Here is a 13,019-nt window from a genome sequence, read left to right as displayed (position 1 = left end):
TAATAGTCGGGACTGACATAATGTACATATCGACATGTATCAATATAGACGGGACTGACATAATGTACATATCGACAGTAATAGACGGACTGACATAATGTACATATCGACAGTAATAGACGGGACTGACATAATGTACATATCGACAGTAATACGGGACTGACATAATATGTACATATCGACAGTAATAGACGGGACTGACATAATGTACATATCGACAGTAATAGACGGGACTGACATAATGTACATATCGACATAATAGACGGGACTGACATAATGTACATATCGACAGTAATAGACGGGACTGACATAATGTACATATCGACAGTAATAGACGGGACTGACATAATGTACATATCGACAGTAATAGACGGGACTGACATAATGTACATATCGACAGTAATAGACGGGACTGACATAATGTACATATCGACAGTAATAGACGGGACTGACATAATGTACATATCGACAGTAATAGACGGGACTGACATAATGTACATATCGACAGTAATAGACGGGACTGACATAATTGTACATATCGACAGTAATAGACGGGACTGACATAATGTACATATCGACAATAATAGACGGGACTGACATAATGTACATATCGACAGTAATAGACGGGACTGACATAATGTACATATCGACAGTAATAGACGGGACTGACATAATGTACATATCGACAGTAATAGACGGGACTGACATAATGTACATATCGACAGTAATAGACGGGACTGACATAATGTACATATCGACAGTAATAGACGGGACTGACATAATGTACATATCGACAGTAATAGACGGGACTGACATAATGTACATATCGACAGTAATAGACGGGACTGACATAATGTACATATCGACAGTAATAGACGGGACTGACATAATGTACATATCGACAGTAATAGACGGGACTGACATAATGTACATATCGACAGTAATAGACGGGACTGACATAATGTACATATCGACAGTAATAGACGGGACTGACATAATGTACATATCGACAGTAATAGACGGGACTGACATAATGTACATATCGACAGTAATAGACGGGACTGACATAATGTACATATCGACAGTAATAGACGGGACTGACATAATGTACATATCGACAGTAATAGACGGGACTGACATAATGTACATATCGACAGTAATAGACGGGACTGACATAATGTACATATCGACAGTAATAGACGGGACTGACATAATGTACATATCGACAGTAATAGACGGGACTGACATAATGTACATATCGACAGTAATAGACGGGACTGACATAATGTACATATCGACAGTAATAGACGGGACTGACATAATGTACATATCGACAATAATAGACGGGACTGACATAATGTACATATCGACAGTAATAGACGGGACTGACATAATGTACATATCGACAGTAATAGACGGGACTGACATAATGTACATATCGACAGTAATAGACGGGACTGATATATAATGTACATATCGACAATAATAGACGGGACTGACATACTGTACATATCGATAATAATAGACGGGTCTGACATAGTGTACATATCGACAGTAATAGACGGGACTGACATAATGTACATATCGACAGTAATAGACGGGACTGACATAATGTACATATCGACAGTAATAGACGGGACTGACATAATGTACATATCGACAGTAATAGACGGGACTGACATAATGTACATATCGACAGTAATAGTCGGGACTGACATAATGTACATATCGACAGTAATAGTCGGGACTGACATAATGTACATATCGACAGTAATAGACGGGACTGACATAATGTACATATCGACAGTAATAGTCGGGACTGACATAATGTACATATCGACAGTAATAGACGGGACTGACATAATGTACATATCGACAGTAATAGACGGGACTGACATAATGTACATATCGACAGTAATAGACGGGACTGACATAATGTACATATCGACAGTAATAGACGGGACTGACATAATGTACATATCGACAATAATAGTCGGGACTGACATAATGTACATATCGACAATAATAGTCGGGACTGACATAATGTACATATCGACAGTAATAGTCGGGACTGACATAATGTACATATCGACAGTAATAGTCGGGACTGACATAATGTACATATCGACAGTAATAGTCGGGACTGAAATATATGTCATATCGACAGTAATAGGCGGGTCTGACATAATGTACATATCGATAATAATAGACGGGTCTGACATAATGCACATATTGGCAGTATAAGGCGGAACTGACATAATGTCTGACGATTCCACAGAATACTCTATATGTAGGTTGAATAAAAAACTAATATTCTTCATTTATCGAATAAATATTACGAAATATCTGTCATGACCTTGGTTTATCGGGTGTCTTGATAAGTGTTATAATTACTCTCAGAAAAAAATAATTGCAAATGTGACGGAAAAAAGCTTTGCTGTTATTCGTTCATTTGCAACAGGATATAATATCATATTACTCATGATGTAAAAAGCTGTTTCAAACCCACCACTCGAACCAGCTGAATGCCTCAATGTGTAAAACTGGCCAAACACCACACTGTGTTCGAAAATTAAGATCTGTGTTTCTTATTCATTTTGCCATTTTAATTATCGTGACTTTGATTTAGAAACCGGTGTAATCAATACAAGATTTATCGTATTTTTATTTGTGGTAGACTTACCTGGTAAATGCTCACCTTTTCCATAGAATCGTCCAACGTTGTATAAACACAATACAGTTATACAGATTCGTGCAGCGAGTGTTCTCCGCTTATGTACACTCATGGTACTCGCATATGTCGGACTAATATTATGAACACTATTATTCATCAGCTGTTTATAGGCCTGAATCACTTTAATTGTAAATTAATTCATACAACTGTTACTCGTCTTATTAGCCACATTTACAATGAATTGACGATAGAATATATGTCATATCAAAATCTTCAATTTGATGTATTTCTGTTGATTGGGCATCATATCATATACCCGTTGATAATTATTCATTGATTTTATCCAACAATTACAAAAGTATAGATATTTCCTTTATATTTATCATCGATGTGTGTAATACTGGCTGGTCTCTGCAATATACTCATGTTGCCCGATTCTGTATTATACGGCTACCCATGTATGCAGCCTAGTGACATAACGGCGTCAACAAAATTACTATTTTCTCGGTAAAAAATAATCTTTTTACAGAAAATAGACCGGTTTTATTATAAAAGTTGCAAATACAGAGATTCGCGGTAAGAATATCACGTAATTTTGCATGTATGGAGAATCGACTTCAACTCGCGGTTTTCTTCGAACTTACTTCAAAATGGCGGGATAATTTGTAATATTGCAATAAAACGTCTAAGTATGTGGCAAAAATACTCTTTCACATGTGGATATGAAAGAGAGATATTTTACTCTAGGGAACAAAAAAACTCGTGTTTTACAACATGTTGCGACCCTCAGGTAGAACATCCCTATCCTTCGTATCCACATATGAGAAAGTCTTATATTCTACAACCAAAAATATGTTTGTTTGCTTCAGTAATATAGCACTATAAGTAGACACAACACAAATATGTTTATTTAATCAAACCTATAAAGTTCCCCACGAACTTGTAATTCGACATAAATCAGAAGATATATGAACATGGCATGTATAAGAGACTAAAGGTCAAGTATGATGACAAGCACATTTTGCTTTACAATCCATTGTAAGTTAATTATGTAAATATCCTTCATACACGTAATGTACATACAACGTATATAGGCGTACATACTATAATAGTGTACAAGCTCATTATCTTTTTATATCATGATCGCTATCAAATTATTATTAATCAGCACTACTAGTACAATGTATATAAAAATAAATACCTACTTCTACAGCATACTAATTAAAATATGGTAACTTATGTATTGTAATTCTAACAAAATACAAGAGTACTATAAATATTATAGTTGTTTAACTTAATGTTGTACACAGGAGCATATTTAAAATTTGTTTTGATAAACTTAATGTTGAACACAGGCGCATTTTTAACAATGTTTTGATTAACTTAATACTGTACACAGGAGCATATTTAACAATGTTTTGGAAAAAAATCCTATTGTACCAACATGTACACTCACCAGTGAAATAAGGTTAATGATTTTCAAGAAGGCAGGTGTGATGGTCATTTTATTCCAAAAAATAAATCTTGGTCATAACAATTCTAGTATCATTTCATGAGAGGCATACAAAATGAAAGACTTTGCAAACCTACATTTTTCCTGCAACAAATTTTCTGTAGTATTTTTGGTAAAATAATTCTAACTTTGACAGCATACTACCTGACCAAAAAGAATTATCAGCATAAATTTCCTCCACAAAAATATCTACAAATGAATAGACTACAAAAACATTTCTGTTTTCAGTTGCCCTTGAATTTGATAATTAATAATTATGATTTTACTTAAGATGCATGCGTCGTCCATGCTCATCTTTTACCAAATATGGAAAGTCAGTGTTTACATCAATTACAGAATGTCTACCTCTGTATGGACATTTGACTTCTACAAGGTCACCCTGGCTTATAATGCCATCTGGTGAGGCAGCAAGAAAGCTATTATCAATATCCAACCACAACCCACATGCATGGACTCTTGTCCATTTAATTTACTCAAACATTTTAATTGCGGCCTTCTCAAAGGATTGTCCATGTATTATAGCTGGTGTACTGAGTGTGGTAGGTCCAAACACAGACTGACATAACTGGTCCTTGTTTCGTTGGTCAGTAGATAATACCTAGAATACAAATTTAAATACTTTTTAACTTATGGTAAAAAGTGTTAGTATTTAATTTAGGTATTTAAGATGCTATAAGCGTAACGTGTAAATAATGCAATTTTTTTCTTTAAAAATAAAACTACAAATTCAATATTCAATTAAGCTTTGAACGTCTTTCAGTTGTCATTCATAGCCAATATGAGTGCCAACAGAACAAATCAAATTCCATGAGGCGCACTATGCTTATATTTACACTTGGTTATAATTTTATGATCAAATCCAAAGGGATTTTGCATCTATATTGAATGAATCATTCGTTATCATCATGGATAGAAGCGCCATTTGAACAGCCGTTTTCCGTGGTTGCTGGCAGGACAATTGTGACGTCGCAATGATAATGGCGTCATATAATACACACTTAAAGTTTATAGTCTATTGACAGGGGGTTGCAACTCTTAGACAGTCATATATTTAGCATTAGGAGACATAAAACAGATTTGTTACTTTTTTACATATAAGTATACCTTATTTCCTGCATCAACCCAATATTCAGTAATAGGTAGTGAGCTGTAATCGTGGTCTCTTGCTGCCACTTGTATGTTCGCCTTCGGCATGAGATATCTGTTGCAAATTGACTCAATGTTATTTTCATATGTGCAATCATTTCACATTTAAATTTCAGCAATTAACAGTAGATTACACATTTAAAATATTACTTAAGCAAGTAATATTCTGAATCTAGATTTATACAGGTTTCTATATTTTTGCATTAAATTTAATTGATAATGATATATCTATACATGTTTTTTTTATTATTTTCATAAAACTTTTACAAAGATTTCATGATAATGAAAGTTAATCATCGTTTAAAAGTTACCTCAAAGTAAGGTCCTTGGATGATGCTTCAAAATAGTTGATTACTTGGGTTTTGACAAATGCGTTGTAACCGGCATTACCACGGTATCTCTCTGGTGTAGGATCATCCATGTTGATGTCATAACTGGATTCGATATCCTCTGCCTTCACTGGTGAACCTATAACACACATAGACAACACAGTTCAATGTATATGTATACGATTGCTTTGGAACAGAAAACATAGTAGCAGAATAAACAATGACTATCAATATTACAAACCAAATATGTATTACACTGTAATACCAAGTTAAAAATTATGATGATTGGTAAAGCCTAGGAGAACATGCATTTCTTATAATGCATGTATATGGAAAGGGAATTTGTATAGTGTTATAATAGATTGCAATATGTTCCGTTCAAAAGCTATTAATTATATCAGTACATGTAAATACGGGGTTTATCAGAACTAGCATCTCTAGCTGATAGTCTGTCGACATATAATACTGTCAGCACCTTTGTATTGCTATTACATTACAAAGTCCATTAATTCTTGTCACCAAATAACTTGCCTTGTTTATCAATGTTAAAAAAACCCAATTACAGTCAAATACAAACACCATCAATAAGAACGAAGTAAATAAAACAATAAAGATTTGTTGATATGTTCAGTAATTATACAAAATACCATACCCGGTATAAGTAAAATTCTGAAAACAAACTGAATATAACCAATAAACCAAAGGCAGATTGATAATTACATTTTGTTTTCAGGTCTTCTTTCAAATTGGTACATACATGTGTTTTGTAATTGTATTCTAACACTATATAATTGTATGTACAATGGAACTGTGGTTTTTTAAATCCTACTGCCCATTCACCACTGGTTTATTGATTTATATTAAAAAGAAAAAAAAATGAACAAACATTTGTTTTGTTATTGCCTTGGTAATTCTTCTTTGGTTTGTGAAAAGTTTGCAGTTGTTCTGTGCAGCTTCCCTGATTAGCAAGTCTACCAGTTTCAATAAACCGAACAAGGACAAGCAAAATGGCTGCAACATGCTTGCATGTACCGCATGGACTTTTACCAGCTGAACACTCACAATCCGTATTTATGACTTCGCCATTTGGTCCAAGTCTTACTTTGAAGTTGTAAGAAATCCGTAAAAAAAAGTACAGTAAAACCTACCTTAACGACCACCTCTGTATAAAGACCACTTCACACTGACTGAACATAAACTTGTTGGTAAGACAAACTCTACAAGTCATGTAGGTGATAAACTAATTCCAAATTAACAACAACCATTTTTCTAATGTCTAAAATGACCAATTTTAACATTTTTATGATGACCACTTGGCGATAATGACAATTTATCCTTTGTCGATTGGGTGGTTTGAATGTACACCAGGTACATGTACCATAGTAGACTACATAAAGGTGTTTTATACCTAAGTTTAAAGTATGCTTTTTCTGTAGAAAGTTTGTCTGGTTATTTTTTGGCAAGCTTACCTTTTTTCATTGCTGCTGTAACTGTTCCAGTCAGAAACAACATCAGAAGCTTCTGCCTTGAAGCTGCAGGCCTCGACCCGTCCGGACTCCAATAGCAGACGGCCTTTCGTAATAACTTGAATATCAGACTGATGGAATTGGTCAACGGCCATCCTGTACAAAAAATATCCAACAAAAACCAGATACAGTTATGCATTGTTATACGAAAACAAAATCATATCAAATTAGAAAAAAAAATATTAAATTTTGGGGATCATACTGATTAAAATATCAAAGTCAATTAAATCAATATTATAAATATCCTACAATAGCTTCTCATACCAAAGGTCGTGTGAAGTTCAATGATTGTTACTGTATTACTACAACATGCATGTGATTACATTTCCTTGAATACTAAGTAGCACATGTACTTGAATTGGACTTCAATATTAGACTTTACACCTGTGTATGTATACAAATGGGGTCACGGTGGCCAAGTGTTTAAGATGTCTCGACATATTACCACAAGCCCTCCACCTCTGAGTCGTGAGTTTGAATCCCAAGTGGGGCAGTTGCCAAGTACAAAATGACCACTGATCGGTGGTTTTCTCTGGGTTCTCCGGCTTTTCTCCACCGACAAACCTTGCATGTCCTTAAATGACCCTGGCTGTTATTAGGACGTTAAACTAAAAAACAAAACCAAAAGTCTTTACCAAAAAATATGGTTCATGTTGTGTATTTCAATTAAGTTAAGACATACAGTACCTTCAACCTGTGTTATTCCTAGATATGCCAGTTGGTTTTTGTGGTCTAGGGTCAAATGCCGAAACCCACAAATTCCCACTGGCCAATTGGGTAACGGTGATGGTGTTGGCAGAAGGACAACATCATCCCGAAAGTTCTGATTCCTGTCTTAGGCTTCTATTCTGCAATAAATATATATGTGCGTGTTATTTTAAAGCAATCTGTTGGACTCATAGGCTACTCATAGTACCCAGTAAATAACCATATTGTTGGTTTGTCCACGGGTAAATATACATACTATTATTATGTGTGAGATACGTAACGCCTAGGCACTGTCAGACTGTGACAGTCGACTACGAACTAACGACTAATATACATTTACATGATAAATAATTTATGTGTCCCGGTAGTTTACGGTAGACGATCTGTATCTGTAGATTGACATCAAATTACCAACACTGGCGTGCAATATTGACGGGAATAGCGTGCATATAATATTCATATATCTGCCGCTTAGGCCTACAGTATGACAGTAGTCGTTCGTACATTATATACTTCAGGCGAGATTTGAAGAAGTTGACAAGTCCTAGAAAGGCATTCTTCACATATAGCTTCATATTCGTAATTCTGTGGAATGAAAAAATGCTTAAATATACACTTACCGTTCAATTAAATTACCTTTTCTTCCTCGTAATACCGCACCACGTTTTGCCAATTCTAACTTCAGTCTGTCAACTTTCCACAAATAATAAGCCGCCATATTGACTTGAGCTTTATAACATCTCATACCACATGAATGCAAAAAAAATGAATTCATATAACTGCATCAACCTACATTTTGCTAAGAATCTAATTGTTGAAATATGTTGCAATAATCCAGCGGAGGCCGCCATTTTGTCATGACGTCTTCGTATCTTGACGTCACATTATTGCTTACTAACGTCAGGTATTGACGTCACAATGAATTTCTATCGAAAAAAAAGCGCCCAGTGGTATTTGTTATTGAAAATAATTGACAAATGCAAAATTCTTACATGGCAGAAGTCACAGGATATCAGGCGGATGGTATGATTACATAATTTAATGTTATTATGTTCATTAGTATCTAAAGCATGTAATGCAGACATATCTTGATAAAGATAAACTAGAATCACAGGATTTTCTAATATTGAGTCAGTGGATCAGAATCACATGTGGGGAACATAGTCGAAAATAAATCCTTTAACGATTCTTTGTAGGAATAAGTTGTTGAGTTATGTTTAAATAACACAAACAGAGATACATATATGTTATAACCTTTTGAAATATTTATAGACTTGTCATCACTTTCTTGCAAAAAATGCGTTTCATTTTATATCAAACGTCGATATACAGCAATTTTGAAGTAAAATGAAGATACACCAACCAAAATAACCACGAATTTAATTTAAACCATATTACTTTAAGAGTACACTTTGATTTGAAACACATATCTTGTACTAAGGTTATAATGACGCAATCTCTTAATGAACTAGAAGTACAAGTGTAGCCCGGACTGATATTGCGGGATTAAATTCATACGACATTGCAATCACTGATCTGAACTCCCCTTCCGTTGACTAAGTAGGGAGATAATGAATTGAAGTTTTTAGCGTTACTTATGTCTATAGCGAATAATGTAATCCTGACCGCATTATATATGTGACACTTATAAATTACGAAATCGCTTGTTCTATTGTCCCTTGGTAACAAAGTCACCATTCGTGGTCCATTAATTTGAATAACCTTTTCAGAACAGTTTCAACTCACCTTTTTGTTGCACACGACAGGAAATCATCCTGCAGCAAATACATTCAATAAAAGACCTTGCTGATTATTTTCACTTTACCATGTTGAAGACATACACTATTTCCGGTTCACTGGGTCTTCAGACCGAGCTATAAACGGTTTATGAAGCAGCAGGTCATTCACATTCTATTGATTAGCAAGGTAAGTAAAGTTGGATATGTGCAAATATACTGTCCAAAAGGGGGAGGTTCCATTATACCTTCTCAGTATATCTATGGGCCATTTCCATATCCAGACAACATCATGCTACGTATTTATGTTGTGTGCTATATTTAACAAGACGTTACGCCCAGGGACCGTGGTGGCCGAATTGTTTAGATGTATGTGCATATGACCACTAGCCCTCCATCTCTGGGTTGCAAGTTCGAATCCAAAAGTTGCCAGATCTTAACACCTCTCGGTGGTTTTTCTCCGGGTGCTCTGGTTTTCCCCCACCAACGAACCTTGCACGTCCTTACATAACCCAAATTAATAATAGGACGTTGAACTAATTAAAACCCAAACATTTTACCCTCATGAGCCAGCTGTTGAAGACCAATATCTGTTGAGAGATTATAACTTATTGTATTATGTTTGTAACAAATAAAACAGATGATAATGTACAGCAAAATACATTTACAAAATACAATTGTATAATGTCTACTTTGGTCATGCATGCATTGCATGATTTTTTCATGAAATTCCATACCAATGTTATTACCAGAGAAGTTTTTGTGAGTTTGAATTCTCTTCATTCTTAGTGGAGCAGTACAAGAGGCAACATGGCAGACAGTGCAGATCAGATCTTTACGAAGTCAAACTATCTAAAATGATTCTCAAATTTCCATTAAAGGAGTTTTTTGTGATATGTTACATTTACTGCTGTTTATGTCAGAAGCAGACCATTCACTTGAATATAACTTGTCGGCAATTCACGAGATATGGAGGATTATCATGGAAACATATTAATTTTTGGAATATGCCGCTCATTACATTATGAAATGAAGCAATAGCAACAGTAAAAAAATATGATTGGTCCTTTTAAAAACCAGAATATCAAGATTTAGTGAATTCTAAAGGAAACTATATTGAAATTTAGTGAAAACAGCAAAGTGATGAAAAGACACTTAAGCTTATTTTATTTTAATTTGTTCATTAGGCTTTGTGTTATTCTTGGATAAGGAAATATGCAAAAAGTATTTAATTCGAAAAACGTGGATTTATATGTTTCGTGTATGTATTCAAGAAATGAAGCAATTAATAGTGAAATTATTGCGACAAAAAAAATACCAAAAGCATTAAATTTTCAAAGAAAGAAAGTGCATATTTCTGTTTAAAATCAAAACATCATTGTAGGAATTTCTCTGCTGTCGATATACATGTACTAAAGAGTTTGAATTTTCAACACAAGGAGTAATTTTTAGCGTTGTGGTTGATGTGATTGGGTTTATGCTGATGTCCATGAATCAATTTATAAAACAGGAAATACATAATAATATGTATTATTGAAATTCAAATATTTGAAGTACAATTATGTTTAATTTGATTTGATTCATTTATTATTTATCTGTCCAATTTTCACAATGCTGTATGTAGTGTTGCTCTCTACCTTTCACTGTACATTAGTTTACCTGACCAGGTTAACTAATGTACAGTGGAAGGTGTACTTACCAACAGACAGGACAAGTACATGAACAATAGTTTAAAAGCACTGGTGAGAACAAAAGATGACATCATAACCATGTTTTAATTATTGATATAAAATAGCTATACAATTCTGGTCAGAATATTCCACCATGATGACAGTTTGACACATGATGAACGTTTGTATTGACCTTAAAGGTCTTATACTCCATCCAATCACCTTGATGTACGTCACGTGAATCATATTGTAACATTGATTTTGGCGACAGTATTTTAGGAGGAAAATCAATAAAACAAGCTAACATCTTGTCTATATTATAGGAACCCAACAAGAACATACTCAAAACGATTCTTTGGACTAATATGGCTGCAACATATTACTATTCGCAGTTGTTTTTCGCCTATGCTTGTTTTGGTAAGTTTAATAATTATCTTAGCTTATTTAAATGTAATTGTAAATGTAATTATTGTAATTTATATGCATATAGTATTTTAACATCTTTTAAAGTTATTATTTACACGAGATATCACAGTAAGCTAGAATGTACAGATTAACCATTGACATTTTAGTAAAGAAGAACCATAATGGATTATTAGTTAAGACAGTTTTAGTGAGGCACATCATATCGGACATATATTTTGTCCGGACTCCTCCTGTAGTTGAGAGATATAATGTATACACAGATGTGTACATGAATTACATGAATTGGTATATTAAAAAAACAGTAAAGGTTAAAAGAGTTAAAAAAGTAGATAAGTGGAGTGAAAAAAAATATATAGTTGGATTTTGACTGAATATCCTCCGGTGTGAGGACACTAAATGCTATATAAAATTTTGATTTTTTTTTCTCAATAAAATTATATTTGAACCTAAAAAAGAACAGTTTTTCCTCTCAAGACATTATGCATTCTAAATAGATAAAATAGAAGATCAGAGAAGTAAAAATATGCATTTGAGCTGCGGTAAAAATGTACCATTGTGCTTAACTTTGAATTTTTCAGAATAATTTAATAGTCTTCATCCCATTCCAGATAATGAAACGTATATTTATTTATATAATTGGTATGTACGCTTGTTAAAATTTAGGCATAAAAAGGATGGAAATATTATTTTCTTAACATGTTTTAATCACATTTAAAAGTGTTCAAAGTTAAAACTAGTCCGAGATATTCTGACCCTGACACCAGACTTAAACATTATGACGTAAATGTCTGATTTAGGGCCAGAGTACACTTACTTTAATACATAACCGTTTGATATCGAGTAAGGTCATCTTCTATTAAGACAGCTTACAAAACATCACCACCGAGAATCGCCACTTACCTAGATCTTTTCTACAAATAGATAATTTATCTACTTATATCCATCCATTTCATCACGCATGCATGTGTTATTGTGTCAACACAGTAGTTTCTTTCCCGCAACTTGAAATTTCCCTCCTTGTCGTTGCCATTTTCTAGCATACAAATCGCCTCTTATTTCGACGGATTTATATATTTTGGTAGATTGATTATTCATTTGTTGAAAAAACAAAGTAAGTGGTGTTTATTGGTGGTCAGTCTGAATAGGAGAGGTCAGGCCTGATACCAAAGGGCGTCGACGAATTCCATCTTGTCATGTAGTAGTGCGATCTGGCCCTAAACATGACATCTATTTGTCATAATGTCTAATAAAAGACTGGTGTCAGAGCCAGGGTATCTCGGGCTAAGTTAAA

The 13,019-nt window shown here is 34.1% G+C and overlaps 1 long non-coding RNA gene and 1 pseudogene across 1 annotated transcript; both read right to left on the bottom strand.

Moving 5' to 3' along the window:
* Positions 1 to 4,184: 4,184 nt before the first annotated feature.
* Positions 4,185 to 5,381, bottom strand: LOC138319532 (uncharacterized; annotated as a pseudogene).
* A 269-nt stretch (positions 5,382 to 5,650) lies between these two features.
* On the bottom strand, positions 5,651 to 8,065 carry LOC138319951 (uncharacterized). The gene is made up of 3 exons (XR_011208054.1): positions 7,876 to 8,065; positions 7,132 to 7,284; positions 5,651 to 5,801 (listed from the first exon to the last, which is right to left on the bottom strand). It is a non-coding gene; the product is annotated as an uncharacterized lncRNA (long non-coding RNA).
* Positions 8,066 to 13,019: the final 4,954 nt, after the last annotated feature.

This window comes from Argopecten irradians, chromosome 3 (genome assembly GCF_041381155.1).
Source record: "Argopecten irradians isolate NY chromosome 3, Ai_NY, whole genome shotgun sequence".
Classification (NCBI taxonomy): domain Eukaryota; kingdom Metazoa; phylum Mollusca; class Bivalvia; order Pectinida; family Pectinidae; genus Argopecten; species Argopecten irradians.
This window is presented reverse-complemented; position numbering and strand designations above follow the sequence as displayed.